Below are 14,467 nucleotides of genomic sequence, written 5' to 3' on the forward strand. Positions count from 1 at the left end.
AGGTAATGAAGATCAATAATGAATTAAAAAAACTATTTTAACCACTGTTTTATGAATGTAATTTCATTTCTACTTCCTTCTATCCCATAACACCTTGCATCATTAGTCAAAATGATAGTAATTTTTACAGACAATTCTACTTAAATTTAATAAAATATCCATGAATTTGATTACCTCATTGGCTTCTTAAATGTCAATTTTAAAGGTACTTGAGCAGTCTGGTAAGGTGGCTCAGTAGATAAAGCAAGATATAGCACTTGCCTTGCAAACCAGAGAACAGGAGTTTAAATCCCTGGCAAGAACCTAAATGCCAAGAGGACAGAGTGGCCTGTCTATAATCCCCAGCAGGGCTCATGTAGCTAGACTAGCCATATTAGTGATTTATGATTTCAGGTGAGAGAGCATGGCTTAGTAAATAAGGTATACAGAAAAAGAGGAAGTAAAACCTTGGCTGCCACCTGTGCCCACAAACATATGAACATGTATATACACACATGCTTACTAAAGAAGCAACAAACCAAAAAAAAAAGCTAATGTATCACTACTTTAGGAATGTGGCAGCCAAGAAATGATGTGCTCCAAAGATTCAAATTCATGACTCTACTCCCTCACAGAGGATGGTAGACATTTTATCAGTAAAGAATTGTGGTCTTAACTGCTAGCTGTTATTAAAAACTCTTAATTATTTACTTCACTATGATCAACGTTTTCCCATGAATTCTTTTTCAAAAACTATTGTTACTTATCTTAGCAGTAAGGTAGAGTCAGGAAGAAAATTAAATGTCTTAACATTGCTAGTGGGGAAAAATAATCAATCATATACATATTATTATCTATATGTTAATAATGTATTTGAGAATTATTGAGGCTCACTAAAAACACTCTTGCTTTAATAACAAGCAAATTCTGAGCACATTTTCCAGCTAAATGAATCTTGATCTGAAGACCTCATGTAGCTCAGAGGCTTTAGATGCAGTCACTCCTCTGGGGGAAACAGCCAGTAAATCCAGAAGTGGCTAAAATGAGGGAAGAGTGTCAATTCTGGCCCCACACATCTTGGGAAACTTTGTCCCCTCACAGCACGCTCATTCTTTCATGGAAACACACCCGAGAATTTCTTCAAAAGATCATTTCAATGATACCTACCTGAAGGAATTTTCCCAATTTGCTATTTAATCCCAAAAAGTAAAGCTTCTGGCCATACTGAACCCATGTTTTAGATTAATCACAAAACAAAGTGAACCTGTAATTACCTGATCATATGTGACTAACATTTTAATGACATCTGGAGAATTATTCTTGTCTCCTTCTCTCTGCATCTGATGGCTTGGTAAATAAACCCATCAGGTTTTTAGTTCCTTAAATGGAGATCTGCAGAGGCTAGGATGCCTTTGTTAAGATGCATCTTATATCTGGAGAGTCCTTACAGGCTTTTAGCAGGAACTATTAAATTGTTCCTGTGAGGTTATTGTGACATTAAGTGGATGTTTTTCTCAGAAAAATTTAGATGTAGGAAGGTGAAATGATGTTTCCAGAACCACAAAAGCCATTTTCCTATCGCTTGAACTGTGTCCTGTGCACAAACACATGTGCATGTGCGTGCATACCTACATGCTGGAGTTGATCAAATGACTCAGGAGGTAGAGCAGATAATTTTCACTATGGTGTTTGTGAGTCAGAGCCTACCACAGTCTCATCTGATTCACTTGGTGCCTCCTAAATTGTACTTTTGTTTCTCTTTGTGGGGAAATATAATTTATTTCAGTCTTTAATGTACAGATTTCAGATGCTTGGTGAATATTATTTTCTCTCTCTATTTCTACAAGGAACTTCTTATGTATATTGTAATACCACAGGCAGAAAATTTAAAAAAAAAACAAACCTCATGTATATTTTTGTCCTTATAAAACTTAAGGATTCTGATTCTAATGTAAGTATGATGACTAATTGAAATAAAAAGCTTTTATGAAGCCTTTATTTTAAGTAACCACTTCTAGTATTGCCAGATTTGCAGAAAAATACAATTCAACTGATCCACTTAGTTCAATATGCCATTTTTTTTCCTTTAGTAAAGATTTATTTCTAGTACTCAATCCCTGAATCCCATAATAGCAAATATAGTCTATCACTATCTTAGTTTTCTGACTGATATTTTTCCCTGTGTATGAGCAAAACCAATGATAGTACCTTTAAAGAAATCATTTCTGGACAATGTCTTCAAGGGGAAAAAAAAAAGACATGATTTTTGTCACATAATATAAAACCTCAATCTTAATTTCTGCATTTTAAACACAGTAATAAAATCCAGTACTAAGTAGTAAAAGCAGTATGTAAGTAGTATAGACAGAAAATTTGCTAACAAATTTAGCCAAATTAATTATTTTGCTAAGGAAGGAAAAAAGCAGGTTAATTAAAAGCAATGAGAACTTTATCATGTTGCAATTATGGGAATTATACAGTACCTTTAAGGTAAAAATGGAGGAAAAATAATTACCAAAGTACAACCATAAAATAAGATAAATAAAATTCCTCAATTCTCACAAACTGAGCAGGCTGTTCAATTATTTTATGTGGTGATCACGCCCACCTTTCCTATTTAAAATGTAAATACAATTCAGAGAAGTAACACACACTATTACATTCATACGAAATTATGAAATCATGAAAAATTGATTTTAGATATTTCTTGAGACAGCTTTAGGAGGGGCAAGATGATAAGGAGCTGAAGGGAAAAGCACAAAGAGTAGGGCCATGAGCTGACCTAGACCATGAATTGATTTCCTTCAGAAAGCTGCTCACCTAAAAATTTCACGGATTTCCAAACACCTTTTTATTAACATTCGAACAGAAATACTGAGTCATTCACTAGTCATTACTATGTTTTAAGCTTTAGAAACTTAAAAATAAAACAAAACTCAGGGATGCTGTTGAGGAGCCTATCAAATATTGAGAGGACATTCTTAATCCTATGAAAACCATGTGCTTCCCCTAGACATTTGGAAAAAAAAAAGTCAACATGTTTTATTAAAAATATTTTACACGTTAACAAAACAAGCTTTACTGATGACCAGAAGAAAGCTACTCATTAGGTCAGGGACTTTCTCTAAATTAAGCCATAGTGCAAATCTTTTATCTACCAGAGCACATGGAGACCTCCAGATCTTCAGCGGGTCAGTAATTTCTTCCTTCTTGTGAAATCAGAGCAGACAGGGCAGAGGAAAGGGCAACAGAGATTGTATCCATGTTCCAATAGAAGCTTAGAATGGTTAATTTCAGTCTTTTAAACTTGTCAATGCATTATTTTTAACCAGAGAGATTACCAAACAGTATTTTAAAATATCTATAATCCTCACTTGAAAACTCATATGCTACTTGTCTGGGATGCTACTAAATCTTCACTGCTCAGATTTTCTGTACATTGACTTTAGGAAACATGACCTATTGGATATTTTAGACATTATTTCTTTTGTTCATTGAAGTGGCTGGGTTAAGAATAACAGAAATCGGGCTGGAGAGATGGCTTAGCGGTTAAGTGCTTGCCTGTGAAGCCTAAGGACCCCGGTTCAAGGCTCGGTTGCCCAGGTCCCACGTTAGCCAGATGCACAAGGGGGCGCACGCGTCTGGAGTTCGTTTGCAGAGGCTGGAAGCCCTGGTGCACCCATTCTCTCTCTCCCTCTATCTGTCTTTCTCCCTGTGTCTGTCGCTCTGAAATAAATAAATAAATAATGAACAAAAAATATTAAAAAAAAAAGAATAACAGTAATCTATTTCTGATGTTTGTGGAGGCTGAAAGTCTGAGATCAAAGTGGAAGCATGTTTGGATGTGGTGAGGACCCTCTTCTGTCTGACAAAGCTGCTCATAAGACAGGAAGAAAGAGTTAACATGCTGGCCTGTACTAGTTCTAGTATCTCCAAAGACCCTCATATCCAAACACCATGGCACTGAGGTAAGGATGTCAACACAGGAACTGCAGTGAACGCACAGAAATTTCATCCATATCAGCCTATTAGATTCCCTGACACACTGTCTACATTGACTTCAAATGGCCTGGAACAGAATTTCAGTCTTTAGTAGCTGACCGATGAAAACCAACTTAACCTCTATAAACTAACATCTCCTTTCCCTTTTCACTGCCAACAGCCTAGGCCAGGCTTCTTTTCATAGTAATTAATTAGCATGCTAATTGCATTTCCTGCTTTCTCACTCTAATTCTCCTTTACTGTTGGATGATTTCCTCCTTATAATCCAAATTTATCTTCTTATTATCCTCCTTAGAAACCTTTACTGGAAGACTTAGTCAAAATTCCTTATTCTGGATTGTAGGGATCTTTCCAACATGACTACAGATCATGTTCAGCCTCCTCTGTGTCCACCTCTCAGTGGACTCCAACAAGTCGTATTTACTTTTTCACTTAAGAAACAGTGTAGGCACCTTAGCTGTAGGTGCTATGTTTACTTTCAGTTTAGGCAACACAAAACTAGAAGAATGAAAATTAAAACATTTGCTCAAACAAACTGAGGCAAAAAAGACAGGCACGTGACTGATTTACTCCAGATATATGTTTTCTTCTCTTTTTAAATAGAAATAACTCTTTCATAGTCTGGGAAAGAAACCTGCATGTATATTTGAAGGGTAAGGTTCAACTTTATGATTGATTTTGGACTGTGAGGAAAATGGACATTAAATATTGCCCCACTCTTTTCTCATTATTTCAATGCTTCAAAGTGTTGCTTTCTCATTACACTCACATGAAGTTACTTCAGATCAGAATTCTGTTGCACAGGACAGAGAGATGGCTCATTAGTTAAAAGGGCTTGCTACCCGAGCATGCATTCCTGTGGGGCCTGAGAATGACTGAGTTTGATTCTCCAACACCCAGATGAACAGCTGGGTGTGGTCACTAATGTCGGTAACCCCACTCCTGTGGGGAACAGAGACCATAGAACCACTGGGACTTATATCAAGGTAAGTTCTAGAATCACTGTGATGCTTAAGGAAGCAAGCAGATGAACAGTGGACAAGGGGATCCTAAGGTTCTCCTCTGGCCTCCCAACAAATTCAGAAAGGGTGAAACATCTACACATGCACACGCACACACACATCTATCTACCACAGACATCTAACACACACATACCCATATACTATAGACATCTACGAAAAATGTCCATTGTAAGCAACTTCACTGAGAGAGGGGCTTCTGTGGGTATAATATATTGTTAAATGAATTATTATTCCTCTCTCCTCCTTAGCATGTCTTTAGGTAAGGGGTGGTCTCTTGACCAGGTGAGTGATTGACATATTCTACTCTCCCCTCATTCATACCAGGAAGGCAGGAGTTAGAGTTACTTCTGTTGTAAATTCCAAGCTGGCTAATGTTTGTCTTCCTACAGTAATTACACATTTGAATAACAGTAAGTACACACGAACGCATATCACTTTGTACCATCATAAAATAAAAATTACAAATTGAACCACTGAAAGTCAGAAACAATCTATACAAAGTGTAGGGATGTTTAATTTAGAATCTCTCAAACATAATCCTGTTCATGGAAGAAATCTGGCTGTGGGGAGCATCAAACTTGAAAACACTTAATAGTAAGACCCACAGAACATACATGTTTATTTTCATAAACAAAAGTAGTGATACAGGGCTGTAGAGATGGCTTAGCAGTTAAGCGCTTGCCTGTGAAGCCTAAGGACCCCAGTTTGAGGCTGGATTCCACAGGACCCCCATAAGCCAGATGCACAAGGGGGCACATGTGTCTGGAGTTCATTTGTAGTGGCTGGAGGTCCTGGTGGGCCCATTCTCTGTTTGCCTCTTTCTCTTTCTGTCTGTCTGTCACTTTCCAATAAATAAAAACAAACAAAAAATTTAAAAAGTAGTGATATAGTGTTTATATTTTCATTGTAATAATCAATTAATTATTATTATAGTCTTTGCCTATAGTGACAGAAAATATTAGGTATATACATGTATCTTACAAAACATCATTAAAACAGTGGGCACTGTCTGGAATAATACAATATAATTACCTAATAAATATTTAGAGAAGATGTTATGAGTTAAGAGTTTGGATACTTTGGGTAATGAATGCCTCTTTTATTTATTTATTATCAAGGACAGAGAGAGAGCGAGAGAGACAGACAGACAGACAATGGCATACCAGGGCCTCTAACATTTGCAAATAAACTCCAGATACATGCGTGACTGGTTTGTGAACATGGTTTTACATGGGTATTGGGGAATTGAACAATGGGAACTCATACTCACTAATGGTAGAAATGTAAACTGTGACAGACACTGAAATGCAACTTGGTAATTTCTTATAAAACAATAATAACATTCAATCTGGTCATCATGTATCTTGCCACATATCTGAATAAGTTAAAAACAGGTCAATAAAAAGTTTGAAGAGGGCTGGAGAGATGGATTAGCAGCTAAGACACTTGCCTTCAAAGCCGAAGAATCCAGGTTTAATTCCTAGGAAGCATGTAGCCAGATACACAAGAGCACATGCTACTTAAGTTCATATGCAGTGGCTGGAGGCCCTGGCATACTCTTTCTCTCCCACTCATAACTAAATAATTAAATAACTAAAATATTTCTTAAAAGTTTGAAGAGAAATGCTTTCATCATTTTCAAATAGTTGTCAAATAAAGAAGCATCTAAAATCTCAGTACTTGAAAGGATAAACTATAATACACTCATTGATGAGAAAGCAAGCTACAATGAGACAAAAGGGCATGGATGAGTCCTAACAAAACACACTTGCCTACGTGAAAGATGTCAGTCCATAAAGTTTATACAGACATGATCCTAAATATATGACATCCTGCAAGAGGCAAGTTTATAGAGTCACAGGAAGATTGGAGCTTGCCGGGTGTTGTGCAGTCACGTTTGCATTTCTGGCAGAAATCACCCAACTAAGAGTAGCTTTTGGGTAAAAGAGGCTTATTTTGGCTTACAGGCTCGAGTGGAAGCTTCAAAAGGGCAGGGGCAATAATGGCATGGGCAGAAGGTAGACATCACCCCCTGGCCAACATCAGGTGAACAATAGCAACAGGAGAGCGTGCCAAAATCTAGGAAGGGGCAACTTGCTGTAACACCCATAGCCCGCCCCCCAACCATATACTCCTGCCAGGAAGCGGTAATTCCCAAATCTCCATCAGCTGGGAACCTACCATTCAGAACATCTAAGTTTATGCAGGACACCTGAATCAAATCAGCACATTCCATCCCTGACCCCCATAAACTGTAAACATGCATAATGTAAAGTGCAATGCATTCAGTCTAACTTTAGAAGTCCCTAAAGTATTTATCAATTCCAATGATGTTCATACATCCCCATAGTGCAAGATCTTTTAACTGAGCCATAATACCAAAAAATAACCTCAAAAAACCCATAATGGCACAGAGTAAACATTCACACTACAAAAGATGACATTTGGCATAGTAAAGACATACTCAAGCAATGCATGATTTAAACAGGGCAAACACCAAACTCTGTAGCTCCAAGTCCACAACTTTAGCCAGTTACAAGTCTCCAAGTCCGATAATCCTAACCAGCAACAAGTCTCTGGAGTTCCAATTCTGCCCCTTCAGCTAGACTACTCACAGTCCTGAAAAACTTCATCTGGGGCTGGTAGCTCTCCTTGGCAGCTATTTTGTGGTGCTGACACCTTCACTGGGTCTCCACTGTAACCCATGGTTCATCCTTATGGTCCCATAGGGTCTCCGTGCAGGCATTCAGCAAACCTGTTTCACACTGCCCATGGCCATTTCCAAACTACAAGACTCACTGATCCTCCCTTTCCTGTATTTCCTATATGCCAAAATACCATGTATGGTGACACTTTGTTAATCCGGTGGGGTGGGGACAGGGAGGGGATAAAGCAGACTTTGAAGAACAGGACACTCCTTGAGCACTCATGCCCCTTCAAAAGAGTTTACATCTTTCCTGTTCCCCCAGTACAGGTCAGCTGGCCCTACCGCAATGGTTGTAATCTCTCAAAAAATTTGCAGATGAATGGGAAGCTGTTTAGGCCCAAAGATTGCATTTTTTTTTTTCTGTGCCCTCTGCTCACACCAGGGAACATGATGGCATGAGCAAAGGGTGGACATCACCCCCTGGACAGCATCAGGTGGACAACAGCAAGAGGATAGTGAGCCAAACACTGGCCAGGGGAAACTGGCTCTAGCACCCATAAAGCCACTCCCAACAAGACACTCCTCCAGGAGGCGCTAATTCCCAAATCTCCATTAGCTGGGAACCTAGCATTCAAAACACCTAAGTTTTTTGTGTATACCTGAATCAAACTGCCACACCAGAATATCAGCAAAAGAATGAATATGTGAATAAAGGTAGCTCAGTGGGATTCAGAGCAGTAAATCTATGCTATATGACACAGTAGTCCTGAAATACAACTTATGAAAATAATACAAGGTACAGAAGAAACCTGGATGTTCTGGTCTCATTAGCTCAAATCCGATCATCCTTCAGATTTCACTCTGGGTTTGAGTTAGGTACTAACCAATGAAACCTTAATCATCTTTAATCACTTCTAAGAGAATGGACTAACCCAGATTAGACCAAATATTTGAAGTAAGGCTTTAAAGTCCCTGAAAACCTCAGCTTCTGGGGCATCATCATGATTCTTGGGGCAGTCTTTGACTCCTACAAGTTTTCCTAGAGCCCTATGAGAACATGAGTCCTGGCCTAAACTGAAATGTACCTATGGTTCCCCTAGATGTGAAGATGGAGATGAATGAGGAAAATATTGCAAGTTATGGTTGTTTTTTTTTTTTTTTGACACAAGCTAGGAACACCAGGGATTCTTTTGTTAAAACTAACCTCACATGAAAATTTAAGACCAAAAGTCTTTTGTCTAAAATCTTCCTCTCAATCTAGCCTTCAATCACAAAGAAACATACAAGCAGGAATCCTGGTGAGCCTTTCTACAAGCAAAATGCCTGTTGTTTCCCAGCAGTGCTTTGCCAAGCAATGGTTTGCAGATGTACTGAGGTCTCCACTGCCACAGCTCTGCAGCTGCCCAGTGCAGACTGCCCAGGCTCGTGAGTATCCTGGCAGAGATTCACAGAGATATGGCCATCATCTCAGCTGACACTAATTCTATTCCACTGGAGCCACATTGAGGCTTTGAACTTGTGCTTGCCTTACCATGGCACCTCATTGCAAATGTGCAGATAATATTTGCTGAATAATGATTTCTGAACATGCTTCATATGAAAGATAAAAACAATGAATGGCTACAAAGCTAGGAACAAATTCATACTGTACTTGGTATTTACAATATTATTTTCTATGTTCATAACATGATTTCATTAATCTTTCAAGATAATACAAAAGATAGGAATGAGCAGTTACCCTATGATGAAACTTCTGCATTCCTCTCAGGGAAAGGTACCACCTGTATGTTCATACAAGCCCTCCCGTCCTGGATGAGCAATTCTTGGAGCTGCTTTACCAGATCTATGGGGGAAGAAAAATAGATGTGTAAACATTAAAGAGCTATGGCTATTTAATGTTTAATATTGACACTTGGTTGTGAGTTGTACAGATTCTCATTTTTCCATTTCATGAAATTCTCACATACTTTGCATCAAATTGTCTTATACAAAAAAAAATCATTTGGAGAACACTTAATGAGTATGTCTTTACTTGCCATACAGACATTCATTTTCCACAATATTTTTCTTACTTTTCCCTGATAAAATTTTATTATCTGATCTCCCCAATAAGTTTTTGTAAGAGAAGCTGGAGAATGGGAGGCTTACCCAGTACTTGTCTGTGGCTTCCCTGAGCCTGTCTTTCTGCTTGACTCTGCTATGAGATTAACTTACATATTTTTGTCCCTCAAATCGCCTATACTCATTTTCTCCTGACCTAAAAATCTCTACCAGAGTCTTAAGTAACACATCAAGTCTATTATAATGCTGACCTGAGCCAGTGAAAAAGTGTGCGCCACCAGCATATTCTACAACATTGTCTTCCATCAACACAAAGTTCAGGCACCCTGTTTGGAAACTAGCAAAGAAAATAAGCTTCCTTTGGCAGTTGATCATAGACTGCCTTAATTCTCTGAATCCATTTACCCCAGCTTTCATTGGCAAGCTTCTTTACACTGCTTACAAATGGACAATACTTTATAAATCTCCTTGGCCATTATGTCCCAAACCACACTTTTTATGCCCCTAGGTATAGGCTTTATAAAGTATGTTTTAAAGATGACTTCCACTGGAACATTGACTTTTGGCACTCTTCCGTAATCATACAATCTGCTATGTCTATGTCATCAGCAGTGTAGTCACGAGGTAAGGAGAAACCAATGATGTGGAAGTGCATAATGTAGGGAGAGGTCAAGAAACCAAGCCTGTTTTCTGCTCTACAATGTGTGCCACTTGATCTACTTGATCTGCCTAATGATCTGTTTGCCATGAATTATAGCACAAGGAAGATAATGTCATGGTCCTTGAATCTCTACTTCTAAGAATCATTCCATACATTTCTGGGAATCTTAAGAGCAAATAACTGGCAAGCAGGAGAGGCAGAATCAATAAATCTTCCAGCCGTATAGTAGCAGGTATTTTCCCCAATGCTATAGTTTTTCATTATTAATTAAACAATATTTAATGTGGGTAATTTCTGGATAATTATTAATCCTATTAGACATCTACATAAACAATACAGAGAAGTCTAAAAACCTTTAAACTGAATGAAACAGGTTTGACACATTTTTGGAAAGCATATTATTTATGATTGTCTTTATGTGAAGTTCTAGAAAAGACAAATATAAACTTTAAAATTTTGTTTATTTTATTTATTTATTTGAGAGCGACAGATACAGAGAGAAAGAGGGAGAGAGAGAGAGAGGGAGAGAGAGAGAGAGAGAGAGAGAAAATGGGCACGCCAGGACCTCCAGGCACTGTAAATGAACTCCAGACTCTTGTGCCCCCTTGTGCATCTGGCTAATGTGGGTCCTGGGGAACCGAGACTCGAACTGAGGTCCTGAGGCTTCACAGGCAAGTGCTTAACCACTAAGCCATCTCTCCGGCCCCGACAAATATAAACTTTAATGATAACCAGAACAATACCTGCAAGGGAATAACTAGAATGCAGCCCAAGGGATCTTTCCATAATAATGCAAACATTCTTCATTGTATTTGGGACATGGGTATATATACTTAACAACACTCATGAACCTATGACCCTTAAAATCAATTATTGTAATTAACTTATACTTCAATTGAAAACCACAGTTTTTAAGATGATTATAAATCAGGGAGTCTATAAGAAGGAGTCTTGAATGGAATTTCAAATGGGAAAGTGTGGGGGTGGGGAGGGAGGGAATTACCATGGGATATATTTTGTAATCATGGAAAATGTTAATAAAAATTAAAGAAAAAGAAGGAGTCTTTACTACAATCTACACAGTGAAATCAATTCTTCATGTCTTTACTTTCACTCATAAGAGGTTTGTGAAACACACAAAGTCCAAAATTGGCACAGTGTTGGTGTGTTGGAGAAAGTGGTGGTTAACAAAGGTCCACCGTACAGAGATTAGCATCTATTTGGGGAAAATACGTAATTAAAATAGCAAAACAATAGCAACAAAACCACAGAGCTATAGCTGTGGTGTTAAAAGATTGCTCACTATCTAAGGAACTGTATAAAGCAGGATAAACTATTTTATACCAAATCTTGCACTAGTCTAAGCTGAAATCATTGCTCACTGAGAAGTAAGAGCTGATGGAGGATTAGACCAAAATAACCAAACATTTTTTTTCCTATTAAACTAAACTCTCAAAATCAGATGAACAAAAATATCAAAATATTTTTCCAGCCAAATTTTGTTTGGCTTTTGAAGACATTATTAAAGCAGATTTTAGTGGGTCTTTAATCTCCTGACACAGTTTATGTACAGCTGTCCACAAGGATAAATTGGTGTTAAGTGGCCTTCTTTCCCACGATCAATTCCCAGCTGGGAAGACAGGTGCATCTACTTCTACTGATGTCGCCTCCAATGAGGGATTTGCAGGCTCTACTGACAACCAGTATTGTGACTAATCAGGATAAATGCAAGATAGGCCAGGCAAACTTTGACATACAAAGTATACTGATCAACAGGGTGACATTCCAATGTCAAATGCTTCTAGGTATGGTCCTCTCATCAATAACCACACACTCTTCAGTGGAAAGTTACTTTCTTTACAAGACCTGGAAAAAAAATTACATATCCCATCCAGGATCACACATTATCTTGGTCCTTTTAAGGTTTTTAACAAATTTATTTAAAAATCTTGCAAAATGGGAGCAGTGATTATCAGATTAAACTAATAAAATAATATAACTAAGGATAGAAAAATTGAATAAAATATAATATATATAATTAAATTATTGACTTCCCAACCCAATATGACACTCCTGCATTTTATTTTCTGAAACTGGCTGGGGCAAATAAACTATTATTTGTTAAAAATTCTCAAGTAGACTCATCTTAGTAAAAAAGCAAAAATAGTAAAAGAAATAATCTATTAGGTAAGATGATTAAAGCAAGGCCATAATGCATAACAAATTTTTGATATTAAGTCAACTAACACATCCACAATACATTCTCACTGGCCTTTACTTTTTCTTCCCTGGCTTTGTTCAGACAATGTAGGATTGTAGTCAGTATGAAAAATGCTCACTTGAATCTGAATTAATTGGGACTCTATCTGCAATAAGAGAACCACTGCATCCTCTTGGAAACATAGACAGGATAAAGTCCAGAATGTTTGATGATACTTTGCTTTTTTTAACCTTGGTCAGTGACAAATTGAAAACAATTTCTCTTTCTAGTTGGGATTACAGCTCTAGTTTATATGTTTCATATATTTAATATTTAAGAATAAGTATATAATTGGAATAAGAAGCTTTAAAAATTCAATTTTAGGGTTACATATGATGGTGAATGTCTTCATTCCCATCATTTTGTAAGTGTTAGAGGGAAGTTGGACTTCAAGGCCAGCCTCAGTTACATAAGAAGTTCAAGGCCACATTAGGCTACATAAAACCAAATAAAAAAGAGAAAACAAAACTACATTACATATTGGATTTAGTCTCCCATAGTCAAGGTTTGGAAGAGTTAATGTAATGGAACATTTACAAAGGAGTCTCACATACTTCTGCTTAATATTTTCTGTTTCTATCATTTAGTTCTAAAAATGTTGATGATCAGCTCACTATATTTCCTGTCATTCTTATACAGTAACAACTTCATGTTTATAGTATTATAGAAGTCCTGAAAATATAGTGATCAGCCTGGATATTATAAGTAATCTCATCAACGTAGGTACTGAAATTTTTTCAATATTAGTCATCATGGTAGAAATTTTTTAATGATTTCTAATGATTTTCACATGGCCATAGCTTTTTCCCCAGTAAGTCCAAAAACACACACTATATCCCAAAACACAAGCCTTTCCTGTGTGCTTTGAGCAAATTTTAACCAAGATTTTCCTATGTTCTTTGAGCAAATTTTATCCAAGACTTTAACATGTCTTTGAACAAACTTAAGCAAGGCAAATACAATGAATCCACTAAACATTAACTTTTGCCTAAGAGAACTCAAGCATTTTGAAAACAGAAACATACTCTCAGAACTAGTGACTTGGGGTTTAGTTTTTCCAGAGGTGCAAGTTTCAGAGACTACCTCTACCTGCATATGAATAGTTGAGATAGATTCCAAAGTTTATATTTGGCTCTAACCATGTACCATTTTTCCTCTAAGGTATTATGGACACAGATACCTTCATCGAAGTAACTCATTGCTGAGCCAATGAGGTTAATGAGACATAGATATTTTAATGTCATTTTTCCAGTGCTATGACTATAATATGCACAAGGCTATGAAGTATCTTGGCTGAGCAATCAATTTTTCAGATAAAGTAGGAATTACCAGTGCATATTTCATAAATGTTAGCTGTGTATTCTACTTTGGGGACAATAGCCTTTGTTATCTAAAGCACTCATTATATTTCTCTAATTTCTAATTATAGGATTCATTAAATACTTCTATACATGGTTTTGGTGTGTTTTTAATTCAGTAATATTTTCGTTCTAACATTTGTCTATTTGGTCAATCAGAATCGTCTCATCCACAAATTGCACACTCATATGTTACTGTGATATTACATATGTGTGTATATATATATATATATATATATATATATATATATATATATATATTTGTATTTTTGTGGCATATGTTAATTGCTCTTCATTGCAAGGAAAGAAAGAAGGAAGGACGGAAGAAAGGAATGGAGGGACAACTGGAGAAAGATAGGTGACACATCACTATCAGAGGCTTGAATTTTCATTATAATTGTGTCCCTTACACAAAAAAAAAATTGCATGTATACAGACTGGGAATACATGGCACAGTTTTTCTCTTAGTAGCCATGT

The 14,467-nt window shown here is 37.1% G+C and overlaps 1 protein-coding gene across 8 annotated transcripts in view; it reads right to left on the reverse strand.

Annotated features, from left to right (window-relative positions):
* B3galt1 (beta-1,3-galactosyltransferase 1) overlaps positions 1–14,467 on the reverse strand; it is a 565,801-nt gene that overhangs the window by 354,585 nt on the left and 196,749 nt on the right. For 7 of the 8 annotated variants that reach the window (XM_045147956.1, XM_045147959.1, XM_045147953.1 and 4 more), the window contains exon 2: positions 9,389–9,493. The exons of the other annotated variant lie outside the window; for it this stretch is intronic. The gene's annotated coding sequence lies outside the window, so the exon portion shown is untranslated. The remainder of the gene's footprint in view (positions 1–9,388; positions 9,494–14,467) is intronic. 8 annotated transcript variants of the gene reach the window in all.

Source organism: Jaculus jaculus, chromosome 4 (assembly GCF_020740685.1).
Source record: "Jaculus jaculus isolate mJacJac1 chromosome 4, mJacJac1.mat.Y.cur, whole genome shotgun sequence".
NCBI lineage: Eukaryota > Metazoa > Chordata > Mammalia > Rodentia > Dipodidae > Jaculus > Jaculus jaculus.